This window comes from Schistocerca serialis, chromosome 2 (assembly GCF_023864345.2).
Source record: "Schistocerca serialis cubense isolate TAMUIC-IGC-003099 chromosome 2, iqSchSeri2.2, whole genome shotgun sequence".
NCBI lineage: Eukaryota > Metazoa > Arthropoda > Insecta > Orthoptera > Acrididae > Schistocerca > Schistocerca serialis.
The window spans coordinates 929,058,190-929,067,966 of NC_064639.1; the positions used below are offsets into that span (position 1 = coordinate 929,058,190).

Sequence of the window (9,777 nt, forward strand, 5' to 3'; positions counted from 1 at the left end):
TTGATGAATGGCTCGAGTTAAAAAATCATTTTGAAATTATTAGGCAAAGCAAAAAATGCTACACAGCTGGACTGCTCTATTCGATGTTTAGTGACGAATTTAATTTTTTATATTTGCTATTTTTGAAACCTATCTTTTCAAGTCTTCGGAGAATCAGTGAGGAATTTGAGTCAAATGGTGTGCACCCATGCAAGTTATTAAATGACCTGATAATCCTTATTCAATCTCTTCTTAAGCAAGTTGCCATTCCCACCCATCTGGTTCAGAGAAAATGTCTTGACAATGATTTCCAAAACCACCTAGATCCAAGTTGGATACTTGTTTGGAAAAAAAATTTAGAAATTAAAAACAAAACGACCAAAGGTGAAGAAAAAATTATTATTGAAAGATGTGTAAATTTTGTTTCTTCACTTGTCAAACAATTGGTGCAAAGATTCAAGTATTGAGGAAATTATCTCTATTTGCTGATTCAAAGACGCTTGTAGTGGTAAAAGAACCCTTAATTCCCCTGTTAGAAATCTCTCACTTGGATAATGATACAATTACAATAATTAAATTACAGTGGCAAAAAATGACCGTCGTACAATGGGATACCGGTAACGTTAACAATTCTATCGATTTGTGTCGTGAGGTATTCAGTTACCATGACGCCAGCGGTGAAAATCCTTTTAAAGAACCTGCATTATCTAGACTAGTACTTCTTTGGTCCAGCGGTGAGGTAGAAAGAATTTTCAGACTGTTGAATCTCGTCAAAACGAAGATAAGGAATCGAATGTGTACAGATATGGTAAACGCCATATGAGGTATTCGTGCATGTCTTAGCTGACAGAATCGGTGCTGCCATAATTACATACTTCCTGAGTGAGTTCTTAGAACAATTGGGACTACTCAATCATATACATTGAGACCATCAACTTCTACTGCAGCTTCTCTTTCCCATGAGGATGATGGCGATAATGGTTTAAGATTACATTCTCATCCAGTTTTAGGTAAGTTTAGTAAAAAATATGTTATTTATGTAGTCTATATCTCGAGTTAGTGGCGTTTCATTGTCATGTCTGTGCTCTTGAAGAAACATTTAGAATCTAGTTATTTTAAGGTATTTTTTAGTCTTTTTTACTTAAGCCCGGTCCACACGCAACGATCTGTCTGCGCAGACATCGGCGCAGATGTCTGTACATGCAAAAGATCGCTGCAAATGTGGTGTGTTCACACGACACAAACCCCAATCTACTACTCGCCCGCCATCTGTCGGTGTAGAAAAGAAATATCAGTGGCAAGCGACTACGCTCCCCGTAAATGTCAAAAATTTAATTCATTTATTTTGAAATATAGAAATGGAGGAAGTTCTGTTGTGGACTGTGTTCGCAACTTGTTTTGCAAAAAACATTCAGACCAACCGCAGGAAACAGACAAAGCGGTCAAAATGGTGTAGACAGTGGCTGCTAAAGCGAAAGCAGTTTTCTCGCGTAAATTTACTGCGAGATTTGCAGGGCGAACCTTAAGAAAGCCAAGCAGATCAAAATACCATTACGTTGGCTGGTATACTTGATCTACTCCTACACCAGATCTTCTAGATTTCTGAACTTTGGATAACTCTTTTCGGTAAACAGTTCGCAACAAATTTTTTATTATTTTTTTTTTTATTACTGTTTCTCTGTTTGCCGAGGCGTGAACTGCCCGCAATTTTTCAATTAGAGCATTGTATCGTGCTGTCTTTTTGTCTCGGTCACTATATTCTTTACTTTTAATCTTCCACAAACATGGGTGGTTTCTACATATTTCAATGAATTCACTTACAAACTCTCGAGAACACTGACGAGTATCAGCCACTTTAATGCCCTGTGCGCACAAATACAAACACTAGACTGAGCAAACAGCTGTTTCGCGCCAGATTTGCGGCGATCTCCTGTCCACACGCTCCAACTGGTTGGAAAGAGTCATATACTGTTGGCAACACTGATTTCTAGTTTCCACAATCGATTAGTCCAGATCAGTTATTCAATTTGTTCGGCGTTCGCGTTGCCGGGTTGGTGAGTTTGGTAGAAAGTGCATGTTCACGATGTAATTTCGAATATATGTTTTCAGCAGTTGCAGGTTAAAGTTTTTTGGGAATTGGTAGCTTATTTTTCAATTGCTAAACGTTCGGTCGATGATGATTTAGCTTTGTACATGGTTAGACCACTGACCACGTGAGTGAGGAAATTGTCTAGGGCGGTCTGAGACACATTTTATACATAGAGCTGATTATTTAAATGCTCTCGCATGAAAATAATTTCTTTTCTTTCGTTTCAAGTCTCGTCGAATGGTTAGCGCCCGTCGCCATAGTTCCATGGGGTTTTATCCAGAGAAGAGATCATTGAGGCTTCGTGGTGAAGCGAAGCGAAGGCGTTTCACGTTACTTCACTTTTTAGCTATAAAGCTGGTACGAGTCACGTGATGAGAGACGCCGATAGGCCTGGTTCAAGTAAGTTGAGTAATTGTCCTGTCGTTTTATGTTGCATCGTAGTTATTATTACGATGAAACTATAATTTATTAACTTCCGTAAAGGGACAGGCTTTGTTTTTGCAATACATTTATAATGATGATCACATTTTTGTTAAAATTGACAGCTAATATTATTAATTACTATACACAAGCTCACAGAATCTAGTAGATTTTGGGTGGGTGGGGGGGGGGGGAGGGTGGGTGACGGACACTCTCCCCTTAAGTCTAGGTTGGTGCATTTGTTGCCATACTATGGTCCGCCCTGATCCAGAGCTCTATCAGAAGTGCCCAACACCTGACTGTGGTCCCTCACTATCGTTCTTTCGGTCACGTTTTTGACAAGTTTACTGGGTTGTCCCATACGTTAGGAAAAGGTTGGCTGTTGCTATAAACTATGGTGTTCTTCACTTCCTTGTCCACACCTCTTGGGCTGTGGATCGTTCTTTTGCCAGACATTAGTCCTGCCCTGTCTGAACTAAGATTGTCAAGTTCATGAATGTGCTGCCCTTTACACACTGCCTCTTGGACCCAGTTCACCATTGTGGTATCTGTTCAGCCACCAGTGCCTTTCACACTAGCCCTCTAGATAGTCTTTTGGTTGATGCTGGGATCCCTCCCCTTTAGATTTGTCAGTCCCTGCTCCTGGTTTCCTTTGCTATCAATATCTGCTCTAGCTCCGCTCATCCTCCCTATTCTGTTGTATTTTGTGGCTTCAAGCCATTGCCGCACCAACCCCCACCCACCCCCGCCCCCTCCCCCTCCCCTTGCTGCCGATCTTCAGGTTGTTTTACAGATTGGGTTTTGCCTTGCTTCTCTCTGCTGTGACAGATCTCCTCTTCTTGTCTTCTTTCCAATGGTCTCTCCCGACAACTCCCACTTTGTTAGTTCATTGGCCGTTAATTCGGATGGATCTTTTCTGAGGGCCAAAAGCTACTATTCGTCCATAGGGGTTTTGTTGTTTGTTCTGAATGCTGTTACAGCAGTTTCAGGATTCCATTGTTTTCTACTTAGATAGCTTTAAATCTGCTATCATGTGGGATATGACTTCACGTCATTTGCTGGCATGGAACACCATCCCTTGTGTGCCACTTGTGGGGTGTTTACTGCGGAATTGATGGCCATTGCTTGGGCCCTTTTATTTTATTATAGTCCTCACTCACCCGTGTTTTATTACGTATGGATTCAATGAGTGGTCGCACTGCCTCCCCTTGGTCTCTGGCATCAAAGACCACCTTGCTGATGTTGGTGATGCTGCTTGTTCAGTGGATTTCCTTTGGGTTTGTGTCCATCTAGGTGGGGGGTCAGTTGGACGTGAACACCTATCCCAATCTTTGTGACCCTCTGCAGTGGTGGATTTGTGTCTTGACATAAACTCCAGTTTTTCTCGATGGTGGTCTGACTCTTGGGAGGCTACCCCCTGTCTAATAAACTTCGCACCATCGAGACTCCCACTTGAGGTGTTCTGTCCTCTGATCATGGTTATCCATATTTTGCTGGACTGCCCCTTCACACTAAATATGCCCCCCCCCCCCCCCCCACTGCCCTTCCTTGTCTTGGGTGTTAGCAGACAACCCTCTGATCATTGTCTGTTGTAGCTTTGCTTTGCAAAAGTGGTTTGTACTCTGATGGAAGACCTTGAATTTTCCTTTGGAATTACTCCCTCAGTGTAGGTGTCAGTTAAGGAGGCCTTCGCTTTGCCTACATACTGGCCAAATTCTCTTCCTTTTCCCCTACGTTTTGTGTGTTCGGTTGTGCTGTTTTGTTTCCCCTCTTCTCATGTTTTCTCCCCCAGGTGTTGTCTCCATTGTATTGTGATACTGGTGTTTTATGGTGTGGGTGTCAGGATGGGCTGGTGGTAGTGGGGTGTGCCCCACCACGTATAGTGTTTCTGGACCACCGCTATTCTCCCAATTTCCACCCACCCTCGTCCTGTTCTTTCCACTCTCTGTTGCCCTGATATCTATTTTTCCTCCTTGTTTGCAGGTTATCTCTTCCCCTTGACTGGACTGTGCTGTTTGTGTTGTTCCTCCCTCGATTTCTGCCATCCTAGATCATGGGACCAATTATCTTGCTGTGTGGTCCCCTCCAACAAATAAACCAACTTACGTAGATTCAAGCTTGAAAGCCGTAACTAAGCATAGTTGTAGAGAATTTGTGTACAGTTTCTAATGATTGATAAGCACTCTGCTTGAAAGGTGAGAGCTGTAACAGCTCATCTTGGAATATTGCAGGTTGGCGAAGAAGAATCATCCCTGCTTATAATGATGAGATACTTGTTTGCCAATCTGGTTTCCCTATACCAGCATTCTGTCTTATCTGCTACACTCCCAAGATGTTTTTGAACTGGTACAAGTCAAAGAAGAAGCTTCCAAGAAGTGGCAAGATGATCTGGGTTATAAGTCAGTTGATTGTGACCTCAAAAAAATTGAGACATGACAAGGTTATTGGAGCCCACTCAGGTGAGTAAAGTTTAAATTTTCCATTATCTTTTTCAGTTGATGCTTGGTGCTGAGGAACAGCTTAGGCTGAACTAAGTTACCATTGTGGCACTGGAGCTGCTTTGTGCAGTCAATTCCTCGCCACAGCATCTCTGTCCCCCATTTTCTGGGAGTGTGGAGAGGCACGGCATATTCCATAGGCTTTCAGGAACCCATTGGGTGGTGACCTGGGAGACAAACCATGCCTGGTACAGGTCGTCTTGTTGACTGTAATAATATAATAGCCTTTTTAACAATAGATTGTATATGTTGTTAAGATTCATTTTTAGGTTATCTGTGAATTTACTTTCGTCAGCTTCATAAAATTAGTTTTAAAAGCGTCACTTTTCTTATTATGTGAGAAACTTAACATTTTATTGTAGATTATGGATCTGTTAGTTTGCCTGTGACAAAATGTAAAGGTGTGTAGACTCATGACAGTTTTGAAATCCAGCTGTTTGTCAACACTGCAGTAGATTGAATGCAAATTCTAACTGCTAACAGCTATTAGACTTCTTATGCTAGTTGAATGGGTTTTATTTGCACTTGGCTTGTTTGTGAACTTCATCACTTATGTCACAGGCAATGCTTCAAATTTCTTAGCTCCATTTAGTGTTTATGTACTACTCAAATTGCTAATAAACTTGCAGCTGTTCATTGTGTGCAGCAAATAGTTAATCTTCAGTTTGTATTTCCAGATACACAAAACGCTGCACTGGCAACATTTTTGCAATTACACCCATTTATAGAGGTGTTATGGTTCAATATTTACGCAGGAGACTACCAAAGGCTTGTCAAATCTATGCCACACCAAGTTGCTGCACTCTGATGGGCAAAAGGTCCTACACAATATTATGAGGTATCCTATGGCTTCTCTCACTTCAGTGTTTAAACAGTTTATGTCCAAATAATTTTAAAACTTTGAGGAATTGGTGAAACTTTAACATAAAAGAGCATTTGCAACACACAATGTTGCTTTCCTACTGGCAATGAACCTCTTAAATGTTGAGCAATGTAAAAGTAATTTTCTCATAGAGAATTTATGTTTGATGGTTACTGGTTTTTTCCTCCCCTCTGTCTTTGTCTTGGTGGAGCCACTGACGATATTGCTTATTGTTAACTGCAAAATCTTCATGTTTCAGGTGTTACATTGCATTAGCACACAAAGAAGCTGCCGTGTAAAACATGCAAGGGTTTGTGTAAGGGTGCTCCCACTGGTGCTTGCCATCCTGATAGTCATACATTGTAGCCACACTTGAAGGTTACCACCATAGAGCAGATCAATGAGAAAATGTTGCATTGGTCAGGGAATTAATGTGAAAGATGGAAAGGTGTGTTTTGTATTTTGCTATGGTGATGAACTAGACGTATTTGTTGTTAGATTATAAGGGTGGATAATTAACTTGTTCAAATATTTCAGGTGATGAAAAACAGTGCATATATTGAATGATTTAATAGAGAAGACCATTACACTATTGTGAGGTGCCTCACATTATGGTGATGTCAATGATGACTTTATCATAAAATATTTGTGTAAGAGATCAGATATGAGGGTTATAACTGTACAAAAGGTAAGGAGTAATAAAATTATTAATTATTTTAGTGAGAAGTAGCATGATGATTTTGCAGTAGAGCCAAAAGGATTCTGCAATAAATTTGATGATCAATGATAGAACTGAGTTTAATTTTCTGAAACCTATTTCTTGCTGAAATACTTGGAAACGTTTTACAGCCTCTGTTTGGTTTTCAGTCACTACTTGGGCACAAGAAGAGGAAGGCTTTGGAAAGATCAACTTTAATTCATTGAGACTTCATCCATGTTCGGTCGTGGACAGTTCCAAACTGCTGATGACAGCTTCATTTATGGACTTGCTTAAAAAAGACCATATCAAGGAAGATGCAGCTGTTGCATACCATGTTGATCGAAATAAAATGATTGACATGATTTGTTATTAATCTGTTACATTTGTCAAATATACCAATGGTGTATCACTTAAATTCACAAGATATTGTCATTTAACTGATATTTTAACTCCACCATTAAATAGTTCAAACAAATTCAAGTAGTGGGCAAAGTTCCCTGTAACTGAACGCCCCTCCTCTCCAGTCAGCTTTAAAATGTATTTTTTCCCTAATCAGTGTATGGTTTTAACTACAGAATTGGCTGTGACAGAACAGAGTATTAACAATTTTCGTTTTCAGTGGGCCATTTGTGCATGCATAACTGACAGTTGTGAGGATCTGTGCATTGATCTAAATCTATACTCTGCAATCCATTGTGAAGTGCATAGCAGAAGATACATCCCTTTGTACCAGTTATTAGGGCTTCTCATCTTTCTGTTTACGTGTAGAGTGCAGGAAGAATAATTGTTTTAATGCCTCTGTGCATGCTGTAATTATTCTAATTTTATCCTCGTGCTCCCTGAGTGATATAAACCCCACTTTCCATGACCATTTTAAAAAATGGTGTAAAACGTGGGAAAATGTAGAATGTGGGAAGTAACGTTTTAAACGCAAAGTTACGTGTAGGCTCCCCTCCTCCTTGCATTTTTGCACTTAATGTATGGTATATGTACATAAGACATCAAGATACTTGTCAGGGACTTGTTTATTATCTAATGAAGGATTGTGTAAGAAAAACTGTCTGGGAAGTTGACACGTTTGACTTAATTTCATATACATCGATGTTATTGGAAAGCATGCAGTTGTCATTCATTATTTAAGTTGTTAAACATTGTACCAGTTACGCATTTTTCCCTGCTGAGCAGCAAGTGCTTAGAGAATTTATTTGTTATTAAGTACAAATATTTGTATAAGTATTTTGTGTGGTGGTTGTATGTGTTTTCTTTTGCATCTCTTGCCCTATAGTTGTCTTTTTGAAATTATCAGTTACTGTGCCTCCTTACTTACATTGAAAACCACACATGCTAAGTATCACTCGCATTGTTTGTGAAACATAAAAAAAAAATTACTTGCACAAATGTTGCACGTAACAAGAATAAATTCTTGAAACACGTTTTGCTAAGCATGAAGAAATACGTAACTGGTGCTGTGTTTAAATCAAACATTTGAGCCACATAAAGTGAGCAAAGGTGTCAACTAGCACTTAACTTGCCCAAAAGATGAAGTGTGCTAAACATAGCTTGAGAAAGGTGTCAAGACAATTGCAACAATCGTGAAGCTGCACATGCGCAGTAGAGACAGTTTGGGAATGGTTGTCATTCGTCATGGTATTTCTGTTCGTACGAACCTTGTTATTCCCATCAACCACCACATCGAGTGGAGCTTGGCAACGGCAGGAGATACGGCACGAACTTTTCAGACTTCTACCAGTGTACTGGTCTGGATCTGCTGAGTAGTGTCCTGTTTCATAAAGAAACTTAACTGCATACTATTTATAAATGCTGATTGATCAGCATTGTTTTACATCAGTTTTTCTCCATGAACATTTGTTCATAAAGTGTAAATTATAGGAAAATTATAAAAAAGTTATTGGAAAATTAACGTTGTGAAGACAAGATATTTGATGAGAATAATAATGTTATAAACAGTGTGAAAAATGATAATCCCAGGAATGGAAAAGCGGGGTTAAACTGTATTCCCTGAATTGTCATTTAAAGCCAGGTCTTGAAATGTTTTCTTGGGCTAGTTTATATGTTTTTCTTAGTGTCTTCCTGTTTAGTGTCTTCCTGTTTAGTGTCTTCCTGTTTAGTGTCTTCCTGTTTAGTGTCTTCCTGTTTAGTGTCTTCCTGTTTAGTGTCTTCCTGTTTAGTGTCTTCCTGTTTAGTGTCTTCCTGTTTAGTGTCTTCCTGTTTAGTGTCTTCCTGTTTAGTGTCTTCCTGTTTAGTGTCTTCCTGTTTAGTGTCTTCCTGTTTAGTGTCTTCCTGTTTAGTGTCTTCCTGTTTAGTGTCTTCCTGTTTAGTGTCTTCCTGTTTAGTGTCTTCCTGTTTAGTGTCTTCCTGTTTAGTGTCTTCCTGTTTAGTGTCTTCCTGTTTAGTGTCTTCCTGTTTAGTGTCTTCCTGTTTAGTGTCTTCCTGTTTAGTGTCTTCCTGTTTAGTGTCTTCCTGTTTAGTGTCTTCCTGTTTAGTGTCTTCCTGTTTAGTGTCTTCCTGTTTAGTGTCTTCCTGTTTAGTGTCTTCCTGTTTAGTGTCTTCCTGTTTAGTGTCTTCCTGTTTAGTGTCTTCAGTGTCCTCAGACATTCTCCCATGGATAAAACCAACCTGTGACCATTCCTGTTAGGACTATTTGCTATGGATCCCACACACTTGAGCAGTATTCTAGAACCAGTTGCGTGAGTGATTTGTAAGCAGTCTCCTTTGTAAACTGATGCACTTCCCCAGTATTCTACCAATAAACAGAAGTCTACCAGCTGTTTTACCCATAATGGAGCATATGTGATCATACATTTATTTCATAGCCCTACAAAGTGTTACTCAGGTATTTGTAGTTGACTGATTCCAACTGTGACTTGATATTATAGTCTTAGTATACTAGGTTTTTTGTGGAGTGCACAATTTTCATTTCTGAACATTTAAAGTAAGTTGCCAATCTTCACATCACGTTGAAATCTTATCAAGATCTGATGGAATTTTTATGCTGTTTCTTTCAGACAGTACATTATAGATAACTGTCAGCTGCAAAATGTGTCGGGTTACTGTAAATATTGATGAGGTTTTATAGTAAAAAATCTGTAAGGTACCTCTCAGAGGAAAGGGTGGTTGTATATACTTACAAAATCACCTGTAGGATTAAAATTGTCTGTTAGTAATTTTAAGTTTTGTTTTGGAATCCGTACCTATGTGCTGTCTAAAG

The 9,777-nt window shown here is 39.5% G+C and overlaps 1 long non-coding RNA gene across 3 annotated transcripts; it reads left to right on the top strand.

The window, feature by feature from the left end:
* The first annotated feature begins 867 nt into the window (after positions 1-867).
* LOC126458309 (uncharacterized) lies at positions 868-6,962 on the top strand. 3 transcript variants are annotated; one of them, XR_007585611.1, is made up of 7 exons: positions 868-989; positions 2,297-2,467; positions 4,720-4,947; positions 5,664-5,824; positions 6,108-6,296; positions 6,386-6,536; positions 6,716-6,962. It is a non-coding gene; the product is annotated as an uncharacterized LOC126458309 (long non-coding RNA). The 3 variants fall into 3 exon arrangements; XR_007585610.1 differs by lacking the exon at positions 868-989 and adding an exon at positions 1,987-2,033; XR_007585609.1 differs by lacking the exon at positions 868-989 and adding an exon at positions 2,040-2,192.
* The last annotated feature ends 2,815 nt before the right edge of the window (positions 6,963-9,777 follow it).